The sequence below is a fragment of the Eufriesea mexicana genome, unplaced genomic scaffold (genome assembly GCF_001483705.2).
Source record: "Eufriesea mexicana isolate 0111107269 unplaced genomic scaffold, ASM148370v2 scaffold1553, whole genome shotgun sequence".
Taxonomy (NCBI): Eukaryota; Metazoa; Arthropoda; class Insecta; order Hymenoptera; family Apidae; genus Eufriesea; species Eufriesea mexicana.
In genome coordinates, this window is record NW_016909647.1 from 448,963 (window position 1) to 461,317 (window position 12,355).

General features: G+C 32.3%; 1 protein-coding gene across 1 annotated transcript in view; it reads right to left on the reverse strand.

The window, feature by feature from the left end:
• The window catches only part of dsb (scavenger receptor class B member debris buster), a 56,458-nt gene that overhangs the window by 4,940 nt on the left and 39,163 nt on the right, over positions 1-12,355 (reverse strand). The gene's annotated exons all lie outside the window — the stretch shown is intronic.

The window sequence follows — 12,355 nt, forward strand, 5'->3', positions numbered from 1 at the left end:
TTTGAAGTATGAATGAAGTATGAACTAAAGAAGCATGAATGGAAAACGTGACAAGTTTCAGAGTCTGTTAATGGCATAACATTATCTGAGTCATTTCATATATTCCTTGCATATATTCACGATTGTCAGACAATCGTGATATGGTTGGCGTACGTTGAAAATACTACGTTATGACGTTCGCGTGAAAATTGAACGGTTACTTAATAATGCGTTACAAGAGATTTCGTTAAACAGAAAATTCGTGAATTCCAAATACACGTTTCTACATATTTAAACGTGAAATGCAAGTTCACAGAAAAAAGAAAACGTGAGCAAGACACATTATTTGTCATTTTGTACGTTGAGATTCACTGATAACATCAACGTCTCGTACTCATGCATATTTACGCTTTCTGAGCGTACACCTGGTAAAGCATTAAAATATCGTTAGCAATAGTAAAACAGGTTGAGATCGCAAAGAAATTGCTCATAGAAGGTAAAAAGGTCTTACAGCTAACAATTTCGTAATTTTATCATTGCAATTAAAGCTAAATCATCGATGTACTCGAGGTTACCTACCTTCAACGATAACTCACTACGTATTTACTTCAAAATAATAAACGCTGTATATAATATATTATAAAATCATGAATAATATATGATACGTAATATTATATAATAATATATAATTTTATTACTGAAAACGGAAATAAACTAATATGATAATCCGATTTTATTAAAAATATTAACAAGGAATACAATTGAATTAGTTAACTTCTAATTTACAAAAGAATTCTACTTAGATATTGTAAACATACGTATAATTATAAAATCAAATTATTATATTATACTATGAACACAAAATATTTAATTTGATTTCGCGGAATGTACCATTAATTGCTTCTAATGTACAATTTACACTTTTCTTTCGCTTATTACATCGCTATTCCGTCATCGCTGTTATGACAATCCCACTTTTCCTGAGCAACTATTGTGTAACAGCTGAAGTCACAAAAAGTGTTTGCTTCAGACTGCCTCGTAAATTTAGGAAGGGTACTAAATGGTCAGCACAGTATTAGCGTTACGCTTTTAACCTTGGTGACTGGTCGCAACTTTCCGATTTAAACCTTCCCAAAAATTCCCTTTAGTCACGTTTTTCATAAAACACATTACCCTTCACCTCTTCCAACCTTTTTCTCACTTTCTTTGAATCCGCTATGCGGTGAATCATAGTTGAAATCGTTTCATTTTCGATTCACCTTCACCTACATTTAAATTCACGTATTCATTTTTCTTTTTTATCTAAACTGAAATTAGTCTCATTTAAATTTACAAATTGCCACGTAGTAGTGTTAGAAATTGAATTAATACGAATCCTTTCTCTTTTCTGAAGATTATTTTATTTATTTACTCTCTGTATTTAATTTTAGAAGGTGTATCTTTAATTTGTATGTATATTTAATTTTGAAAGTTCGTATTTTTATACTTAATTATTTTTAAGCAACTTCTATTTATTTTCCTTGACAATTCACGATTTCATTATTTAAAGATTCGTTAATATTATTTGCCGAATTAAAAATTCGATTAATTCGTGAAGGAAACGGTATTCGAAATTAAAAAGGTATTTATATTAAAAAATCAAGTGTCATTATTCTGAAATGCGTAAAAATTTCGAATGTGTATCTCGTTTCATCCAAATTGTATTTTAAATAGCAAAAGCCAATTCTTTTTGCCGCGTGACATGTATACTCGATATAAACATGGAAAAGGTTAAGGATTGGCTATTCGATCAATTCAGTAGAAATAACTATATATATATAAATTGTCTACAAGTTTATCGTTAACTTTCGAGTGTTTTTAATGAGCACGAGTTTTCTCTACGCCATGATGCGCCATTTTCCGTATTTGAACTAGAGAAATTAGGTAAAAAGCCAATTTGTAACGCTAAATAGTAGTTCATGAGCAATCGCGACAGAATTTGAAAGGAAAGCTGGGATATTTTCAATTTGTGTTGGGGTGAAAGGTTATTAGGAACAAGGATACGAATGTTCCTCCCTGTAATACTTTGAAATTGACGTACAACGTTAGGAAAGTAGGATAATATCATGAAAGTACGTGATCAATTCCCGTCAATGTAATTTCGTTGACCTGCTGTGCTCGTTTGCAATATAAAACTCTTTTATGAGACAATGTTTGAAAGTAATTAATAATGCAATGCTCCTGATATTGTAGACTGTGCATTACGCTATGTCTTGCTGAGTAGTAACATTGCGGAGATTTAAATTATGGAACTCACGTGAAACAAGTACATAAGAAATTTTGACTTCATTAGTTATGCCACCTGCATTCATTTCCTGTAACAAACACGCGAACTATCTTGTGCAGTAAATTTTGATAATGAATTATTTCACTGACGTAATTAGAGATTAGGGTGAAGAAAGTAGCCCAGTTTTTATAATTACTAATCGCGTTTTCTCATTTAGAAATTGTGAATTATCTGAAAATGCAGATGTTTGTCCATTCAAAATAGATTGAAATATTCAACTTCAATGCTATAGCAATATATAAAAAGAGTATGTATGATTATATACTCATTAATACTAAATAAATTTCTTAATGACTCGCCACACGTTTCTAATTTTTTTTTGACTAATTGATAAGATTCTGAAATATGTTTTTGTAAATACCAGATTTTGTACAATATATAATATTTAAATTTTATAAAATTTAAATATATTATATGAGAATATAAATATATTTGTAACGTAACATTAATGCCGGCTTTTTCGAAAATGTGAGAGAAATATTTTAAATAACTCCCGAAGTATTTTAATTAGTATTTTAGTATATGTAGTAAATATATACCGGGATAAATAATTTACATGTTACACATATTAAGAAAATACAAATTGAAAATATTATATTTACAAGAAACTGTTCAGCTTATAAATGTTGCAGTTATTTTGTGCATAACTGCCATGTCTTTATTAATATATTCTAAATATAAAACCTGATGATCCACGATGATGCAAACAAGACACGTCTATTTTGTGGAACGACAGAAATTTCAGAAAAGTAGTTATATAAAGTCACAGATTTGTAGAAACATATAAGGAAGCAAACTACACGTTGATTTAACATTTTAGTAGCTTATAAATCCTTGGATCTCCATCCTGGAGATGTTTCGAATTTTTAAACTTGTTTTTTACTTCACAACCCCTTCGTTGGCTGTATAACAAAAAATTTCTACAATTGCATGCAAAATAGAAGTGTAATAAAATTACGGAATATCTCGACTGGAAATTTTATTATACAGGGGCTAGAGAAACTATCTTCTTGGAAAACAAATTCATTTAGACTGAATCTATGACGAAAGAAGTGTCAGAGTTGATTCTCGTAATGGAATTACAAAAACTGTTCAAGGAAACCACAAAATGCTTGCGTTCCAAGGAATAATTTCTCCGAAATTGTACAATCTTCGACACGTGGAGTCTCGTAAGGAAACTCTAAGCCGCCTGCTTTGATATTTATTCGGAGATACATGCATTTTCTTTCAATAAATAGAATATATGTCGAATTCTCGTTGGTTAAATCTCTGCTACTCGAAAATTTTGATAACTCGTAACAGAGATTTTATTTCTTCTCTTGAGATTTGAGTTATCGAGGTTCCACCGTGTTTTGGAGAATATGGTTGTTTTATTTGCCTTCAGAACTCTTTACGTGATACTAGTCTCGAGATAAACATCTTGTAATGGATCGGCGAGTGTCGCCTTTGCGATATTTTATTTTGACTTCAAAGACCAATGGCAAAATGTTACTCCGTGACTAGATGCACGTTTTCATTCGCTTCCTTTCTTCCTTTTTAATTTATGATATCCTTGTTTTCGAATATCCTCTTGTTGCGGGGAACAAACAGGTCATGTCAAGGACATTTTGTCGAATAAGATCTATCAAGGAATCTTTATTTCTGAATATTTAGAATTCATAGGTATTTTTCTATTCATTTGTGATTAAATTCCGGTTCTTTGAATCCTTGATTTTGAATAAGAAATAGATAATACCATGTTAGTTAGTCTGCAAAAGTAAGATAAACAGCCCATATCTGATTTTTAGGTAATTTGAATACATAGCGAAAGAATTTCAAGATCATTATTGACATATTTCATCTTACCTACATTGCAGAGCTTGACTGGGCCTTTCAACGACCGAGTACAGATACCGCAACGTTCAACATATTAATCAGTAACTTCAATGCCAGACAGGCGTGTCAATATTACCTTTAACTGTACATAAGTTTCCAACATTTTTATCGTGTTAGGGTAAAACCCAGGTATTTCGAACTGCGATGAATCTTTGACAATAGTACACTATGTGACGCAGAAAAGTACACAATTTGAAACACTACCGTTAGACAATTAAACAGATCTTTACTCAACCTCGGAGAAAATGTACAAAGGACTCACTATTTCCATTTTTAAATCGAATTCTCATGTTCACTAACTTTTCTGTTATCTTTCATCCATCTATCTATCTATTAGCAATACATTAATTATTATGGTGTTTCACAACTCCTAAAAAACTTATGTAACTATTAATAACCAAGAAGTTCATTTCTAATATATAATTCGTAATTTGATATATTATACGTGCAAATTAATTAAGCGTTTTCGTATTCAGGCATTTCTGATGGACTTTCTTAAATTTAAATAGTCTTATGGCAACTTATTTTATACAATCCTTAGACAGTATCTCTCCAAAGGTGTTTACGAAATTTTGCATTAGTTAAACTAATAATCCAAGCTATTTTAACGACCAAATTTATATGGTATAATCTGCAAATAAAATTCAAATGTTATTTGCTTAAAGAGTCATCGAATTAATTTAAACGCATAATATATCACGATACAGTTTCGTCATAAGTGTATACGAATTTACATCTTTCTGAATTCATCATTATACGACCTTCATACATAATCGATGGTACATTGTAACTCGAGTCTCAGTTTTCGCACGTAATTGAGTTAATTTTTATCGATTTCATCGATTATCGATATTTTATATAACGAAACTATTTTATTAAAAATTGATATTCGCTGAATATGTAAATAATAATTATCTGGCGTTTTTACAGTTTGAAAAATTAATAATCCCATTCCTGTTTACCATCCTCGACATTTGAAGAACGAGATATGTCGATTCGCGTTTTTCGTTATCAATATATAAGTATAAAAAACATTATTATTAATGACCGAAAAATGAAAAATACCGATTTCTATCTTTCATCTCGAAAAAATATGGAAACTCGATTCGTGTTTTTCGATTCGTGTCTTTGACATTTAAAATACAAAAAATGCCGATTTTCGTCTGCTGCTTTTAATATTTGACAAATACGAAACTTCGACTCGTATTTTCCATTTTAGACGTTTGAAAAACGACGAATGTCGACTCTCGCGTCCTATCTTTGACATTCAAAAAACAGGAAACATCAACTGTCATTGTTTAAATAAATAAAAGTCGCTGTGTCACGTCTAAACAACGCACTAAACCTGCAGCCAACTCCATTGATACTAACTCACGAAACAAACACCTGTTACATACCATTCAAACACAAGTCACTAGCAAGGCACTTATAATTTAACGATTCGTCGAAGCATACCACGCCATCAAGTTGCCCAGGGCGCCATGCAAATTTGCTCTGACTCAGCCGGAGTGTATCGCCTCTTCAACCATAAGAATATCTAAGATGACGTAAAGAACAACAGTGTTGCGGTCAATTCTGAAAACTCGTTTAAAAATTAGCCAAGAGTGTTTGACGACGCGAACGACACCGGTGAAAACGAAACGAAAATTACCCCTATGTCGTTGGCAGGGAACTCGAGGTAGCCATCGGGAAGGTGCGTAACACGGTGTTCGTTAGCCATGAGCGGTATAAATTACCGAAGCCATTGCATAATTTTACGATCTCTCCTTTCTCGAATGCCGCTGCTGACCGTCTCTATTGAAGTTCGCTTTCTTCACGTGTCCTCGAAAAGGTGGCAACTCGTAGATGAAAATCCGTTAGCCAGTCATGATCACACGGGTCTATAATGGTCCTCTCTGATGGTCGCGTTTCTCTATCGTTGCTAGGTCTATCGTGGTTCCAGTCTTCTTGGGTAATATTCGTCAGACGGAGATACGATTATAGATCTAACGTTCAGCCACGATCTTACATGGTTCCCTTTCGGTGATTTTTTCTCCATAAGGTAGCTCAGGTAGCTCGTTCTTCTTCTGTCTTCGAATTAATCGAATTCGTTATCCGCATAGCGAAATTGGTAAAATGGTTTGCTGCTTTCGTGAGATTTATCAATTTGACCTGGCAGATATATCTGTGATCATGGTTAGGATTATTGCTTGGTAGTCTTGACTGGTGTCAAATGTTTGCTAGGGATTGAGTAACGCTTTTTGACATGGATTTTCGTTTTTGCCGATGTCAATGAAGGTCGGGTTTCAATTTATAGAGTATTAGGTATAATTAATTGGTGTGCTATTTATTGAAAATGAGATGTTCGTTCTTAGTAGCGAGGTTTAATTAAGATCGATAGGTTAGCTTATCTGTTACAGGATATTATGATTGAGATCGATTTTTATCGGGCAAATTGGTATTTTACATAATAAGTTGATCTGGAACAAATACGATTATACAGGTACTAAATGTGATCTGTGTTATAGACGGTGTTAGCATTCTTCTAAATATGTCATCATGATTATAATGTAATATTTAAATTAGTATCATTACCGCTAATTTACCATTTTTTGCTGTTTCAAGGGTTTTCAATTAGTTTTTCTTGTTATTTCAAAATTTTACAAATTGCATTTTCAATCTAACTCCATAATCATTCGTGTCCATAATTGAAAGATTAAGAATCTTTATCTCTACTGAAAACTTTTCTTTTACAATTTTACTAGAATTACCAGTTTTAAGTCATGTAATTATAGGATATTTTTTGACTTCTCCAGGTATAGAGGCCCCGTTAGCGTCTGGCGGCCAGACGAATCTGGGGAAGTTGGGGCCAGGCCATGTGAGGTAGCCTCGCTCAACCCCGGTTTGCCCCATTGTAAACTGGGGGTGACGCGTCCGTGGGCACCTCTCGGGAAGGGTCCCCGCGTGGGTGACCCTTCGGAGAGCCTAACCTGAAGGAGGAATCCCTTCCACCCCAGAGCGTTACGTGGAGGGAGCTTTCTCCTCCTTCGGGGGAGGCTCTTGCCTTCCAGACGGGCTTAAAAGAGCCCGCTCTGGAAGATAGAGGCGGGTTTTGAGATAGTCATTAGAGAGTTGAGGTAGTTCTTGAGAGAGTTGAGACCGAGAGTTGTGATTGCGAGAGTTACGCGTTATTGAGAGTCGAATCGAAAATACAGACTGCAGTGAATCTGAGTATTCCAAGGTACTCTCCAGCGAAGTAGAGACTGTGTGACTCTACATAATTTAGAGTCATATTAAAATTCTGCGAATATCATTTATAAATTAAATTACATCGCATAAATTACATCATTGCTTGTTTTTATTATCGGGGAATTAAAAACCTCGTCGATCATTAGAATATTTTTGAATACTCATAGAAGTGTCTACCAAAAATTAAGCTGTCGTTGAATATTAAAATTATAGATTGCGATGAAGTGACAAACATTTGGCCCTTGATATATAAATCTGTCACCTATCGCTGTTAGTTAGTATCGCTGTTAGTGTTTCTATGTTGAAATTAGTATATTTTGCAATTCTCATACATAATTGAAACATATTTCATAATGCTCGATTGCATTTGAAAGTCTTATAATTCCATTACCCTTAAACTGGACTTTGAACATATTCTTACTGATTTTAATTCCAATATCTAGACAAGGATGATTATGATGACTTTTTAAAAGTATTTCTGCAAGTACTCGACACGTTTCGTTATGTATCGATGATATTTATAATTTAGAATTCTCGATCGTATCATTGCTCGTTGCTTATCGATCTTTTCCAGGTTACTTCGTAAACTACAAGTGTTTCTAATTGCACTTGTGTGCATAGTGCTTTGTATTCCCCGATTTTTAACACTGATGTGTAATCTCGCGTGTTTTCATACGCGCAACTGATTATTCACGGTAGCATGAGTGCAATTTCTACAATTACGCGTTAAACGAACCATCATTGTCGATGAATTGCTGTAACGCAGAAACTCCCACGATTATAAATCTGTGCGAAAAGCGAGCTATTATTTATTAATAATTAATAATGAATTAAATTATTTAATTAATTAGTTTAAGTAGTTTCTTAAAAATTTTAATTCAGATAAAATTAAAAATTAAAACAAAAGGAGAGAAATAGAAGTTATGTAAAAATATATTGTTTACATTATGCAAAAGATATGTAACAGAAATGTAATTATACGTGTAATAAATTATAAATAACAGATCAGGCATTTCTTAAATAGTCAGCTGATAATTTTCGAATGATCAATTACAAATATTTAACAGTGTTAATATTCGCGTATGACACGTGAAATAGCAAAATCCATCGATCTATTTATTCTATCTATTTTGTCCACATTTAAATCCAGCTTTATTAATCACTGTCTTATTAAATGAACATTTTGAAATAAATTGATTAGTTAAATGTATATTTTATGTAGGTCCATTTGCAATTAGAATAGGGATAGCCTGGCCATCACTTATATAGGCAAAAGAAATGGTTCAATAGCGTTTGATCGCCTTGCTTTCTCCTGTATTAACGATTTCATTACTAATTCAACATTACGTCACTAATTAGATGTTAAATGCAATTTGCAATTCAGTCGGAATTATATTAAATTTTTCGAATATTTTGCAATCTGGTTTCGCATGTACTATGTATTTCCTACTTATGTAAATTTTACTTATCTCGTAAAATTTTATCCACCAAATGAGCGGCAATAGCATGGATCGAATAAATTATTACTAGTATTTCATAACCTTAATATCTAAGTATTTAAATATTTAAAGCATAAATTACTTTAGTAATATAAATTATTTTCTTTCATTTTAAGTAGTGTTATTCGATATTAATGAAATATAATTTTTAATAGTTATTAGATCCAAAAAGAATATTATGTATTTTATAATTTATTGGTATTCCGTGAAACTGCCAAGCTAAAGCAATAATTGAAAATAACGAAATACATTTCTTTGGTGGAGAAGATCACTCGATCATCTGTGATATACGTGGAAATGATGAAAAGAAATTAAAGACAGTCGTACATAGCGGAATTTAAAAATGACACTCAGGTTGGATATAATGACGGTATTTTGTAAAAATTGCTTACTTATCAAGGATCGCTGAACGGAAGCTACGTTGGCAGCTATTTCTTGCATGCAATAAGGGCAATGATCTCTCAAGAATGAAATGTACGGTTCATTCATGTTTTTATGACGTCTTACCTTCAAATCGACTAAAGCGAATCAGACTATACATCTCGTAACAGTTAAAACTGTTTCTTCCTAACTAATCGCTTATTTCGATAAATATCAGGTACAGTGTGTAAAAACGCGACACATATCAAAAACCAAGAAAGGAAATTCATTTTAATATATTAAAATATACAATAATTTCGTCATCCGCATTGTTTATCAAATTCGAAATAAATCATGCTAGAGACAACATTATTTTGCACAAACAGCAATTAATTAAAGTGAACACTACGAAATCGGACATGCGTAATAAAATATACATAAACCGCAATATAATGGCGACAGGAATGTAACTAAAAAAAGATAAAACGCAAGACTGACAAGTAAAATCCTTTCAGCTGCTGTGACACGAAGCGTGTGCAAATGTACTAAAATTATGATAGATACATGAGGTTGCACCTATGACGTTAACAGGTCATGTCACTCTACTCGAACGACTCTAACGCAATGATCAGTTTTTTCATAGTAGTTCCTCCTAGTTCGAATTTATTGATAACAAGTTTTTCGCATATCGTTACTTTCTAATGGTGTATAATGTACCACGTTAAATTGCCATTTATAATTTACTTGCTCGATATTCTATCGATCGGTAAAATTTACCTACCTTTCACTGCTTACTTGTTCAACAAAAAAGCAGATGATCCCGATAAAAGAAAGAATTCATTTCTTAGTCCCTATCATTTATCAGAAATTTTTCTTCATGTCGTATCAATTATTACAACGCGTGGTATTATTAAGTAAATATTTCACGTGATTATAGCACGTTGGTTATGAAATTTTATTGCACAGTGGATAAAAAACGTCGATATCATAAACCATTCTAACTCACGATTTTGTTAAATTAATATTTAAAATAATTATAGCACATAGTTGTACGAAATTTAAGAAAGCGGCAATTAAAAAATAAATGGGCAAGGGAAAAATCGATTATTCGATTGCTTCGAAATTAATTTTGGTAATGAACCTTTTCGCTGTTTGTCAATGTCCGATACGAATCGTCTCCATCCGGTGGAACTAGAACTACTTTTCTAAGGTTTCACAAGGTTTCGAAAGAGACGAAAAAAAGTTGAACCGTCGTATGTACAATCGTGCAGAGACGAAGGTCTTGAGCTTACTTTACGTTGAATATTACGGCAATTAGTTCTCAGCCGATTATTAGAAAAATATGTGAAAGGTTTTTAGAACTGACACACGCCATACTAATGGGAAAATCTTGCTCGGTTTCGTTTTTTATTTTCTTTTTAAGCTGGCGAATCTGGAGCAGATATTTTTCTCAGGCCAGGTCTTTGACAAGATTTAACTTCTTGTCAAACTTTCCAGTAGGAAATTTTTTCTAGAATATACTTGTGCCAGAAGAAAATGGAGTTTGCTTATTTGCTATTCATTTTCTAATTTAATGTAATACATATATGGAAAAATTTCTTCTCCAAAAAATTGCCAAATTAAGTATTTAATAAAAGCTTATTTCAAATAGTAGAAGAATTTGATTTTAAAGTAACATTTGCAAATTCTCAATTCCACTTTAAAATAATTGAAACAACTTCCATCGTGAAACATCATATCTATAAATTATAAATCTATAATAATCAATTAATTTTTTAATTTAAATAATTACTTTTATGAAATGTCTAATTCGGGAACTATGAATCTGTAATGCTGAACTAGAAATTTATAATACAATATACTAAGTTTATATGCAGTATTGTCGAAACGAATTAAGATCTTCCACTTGATCATTTCATGTCCATTTTACACGTTGTATGACCTATTCAAATGAAAAAGATCAGTAGCTCACTACTCATTACCGGAACTCATATGAAACTAAAGACATGTAAAGTCACTTCGTTGTTTACCATGAATAAGCAATACGAGACAAGTGGTCATAAATTTTAAAGGTTATTCACGTTTCTTATACACCCATGACGTATTATTCATGAGAATTGACGAGACAACAAAACAACAAGTGCACGAATAAAAGAAGAGGATCATCGATTTCTGACGCTTGTTTACGATAATTACGTACTAAATATGATTATTAAATGTAATGGTAATTAATAACCACAGGTTAAAAGTTATTAGCTTCAGAGAACGATACAATACGTTACCGCAACAGTGACTGATCATGTTCTGCCATTATTATTAGAAAATTCGTGAAATCTTTAAATCCTTCAATGAATATAAATAATTCAAAGTAATTAAAATTTCATTGAAGATCGTTCTACATTCGGTTTTATAAAGACAGGTTCTATTTTGATTTAATTACAAACCAGTTTTCGTAGTTATATGAGAGTAAAAGTGGCTCTTTCGCAATGTCCCGTAAACACCATTAAAATGTATAACTCCATACATATGCACTTCATGAATTTCCAAATTCAATTTCTCAAAAACGAAGCCTCAAATAGTATTCTACCTTTTCGATTTATTTTCAACGTAGAATTATCTCGTGTCCACAAGAAGCATCAGTTATATACCTAATGCTCGGTACATATAATTTATATACAATTTTGATTATAATTGCAGTGAAAAATGAAAATATATTTTTATTGAGTAAACGATGTACTGAATAGATTTAAATTATTAAGTTAAGCTCTTAGACAACTGCTTTGAAGCACAGTTTAATTTTTCACACGATCAACCGAAGGAAATGACAAGTGTAACAGCGTCATTAGGTGTATTTAGCGGTTAAACGTTCTCCAGGTAAACGCATTTCTAACGGAAGGATGTTATTTCTAAGAATACAAGAAGGGAGTAATCATACAGGAACTTCGATATTTTGTTGTCGTCTTTGATGTTAGCAGGTCTCCATAAAAAAAAAAAATTTGTAATGAGGAATATCCTCAAAGTTGCCGCATATCATTTCCTGTTCTCCTAGATAAAGATACAGTTGCCTGGTCGACTTTGAATCCTTGAT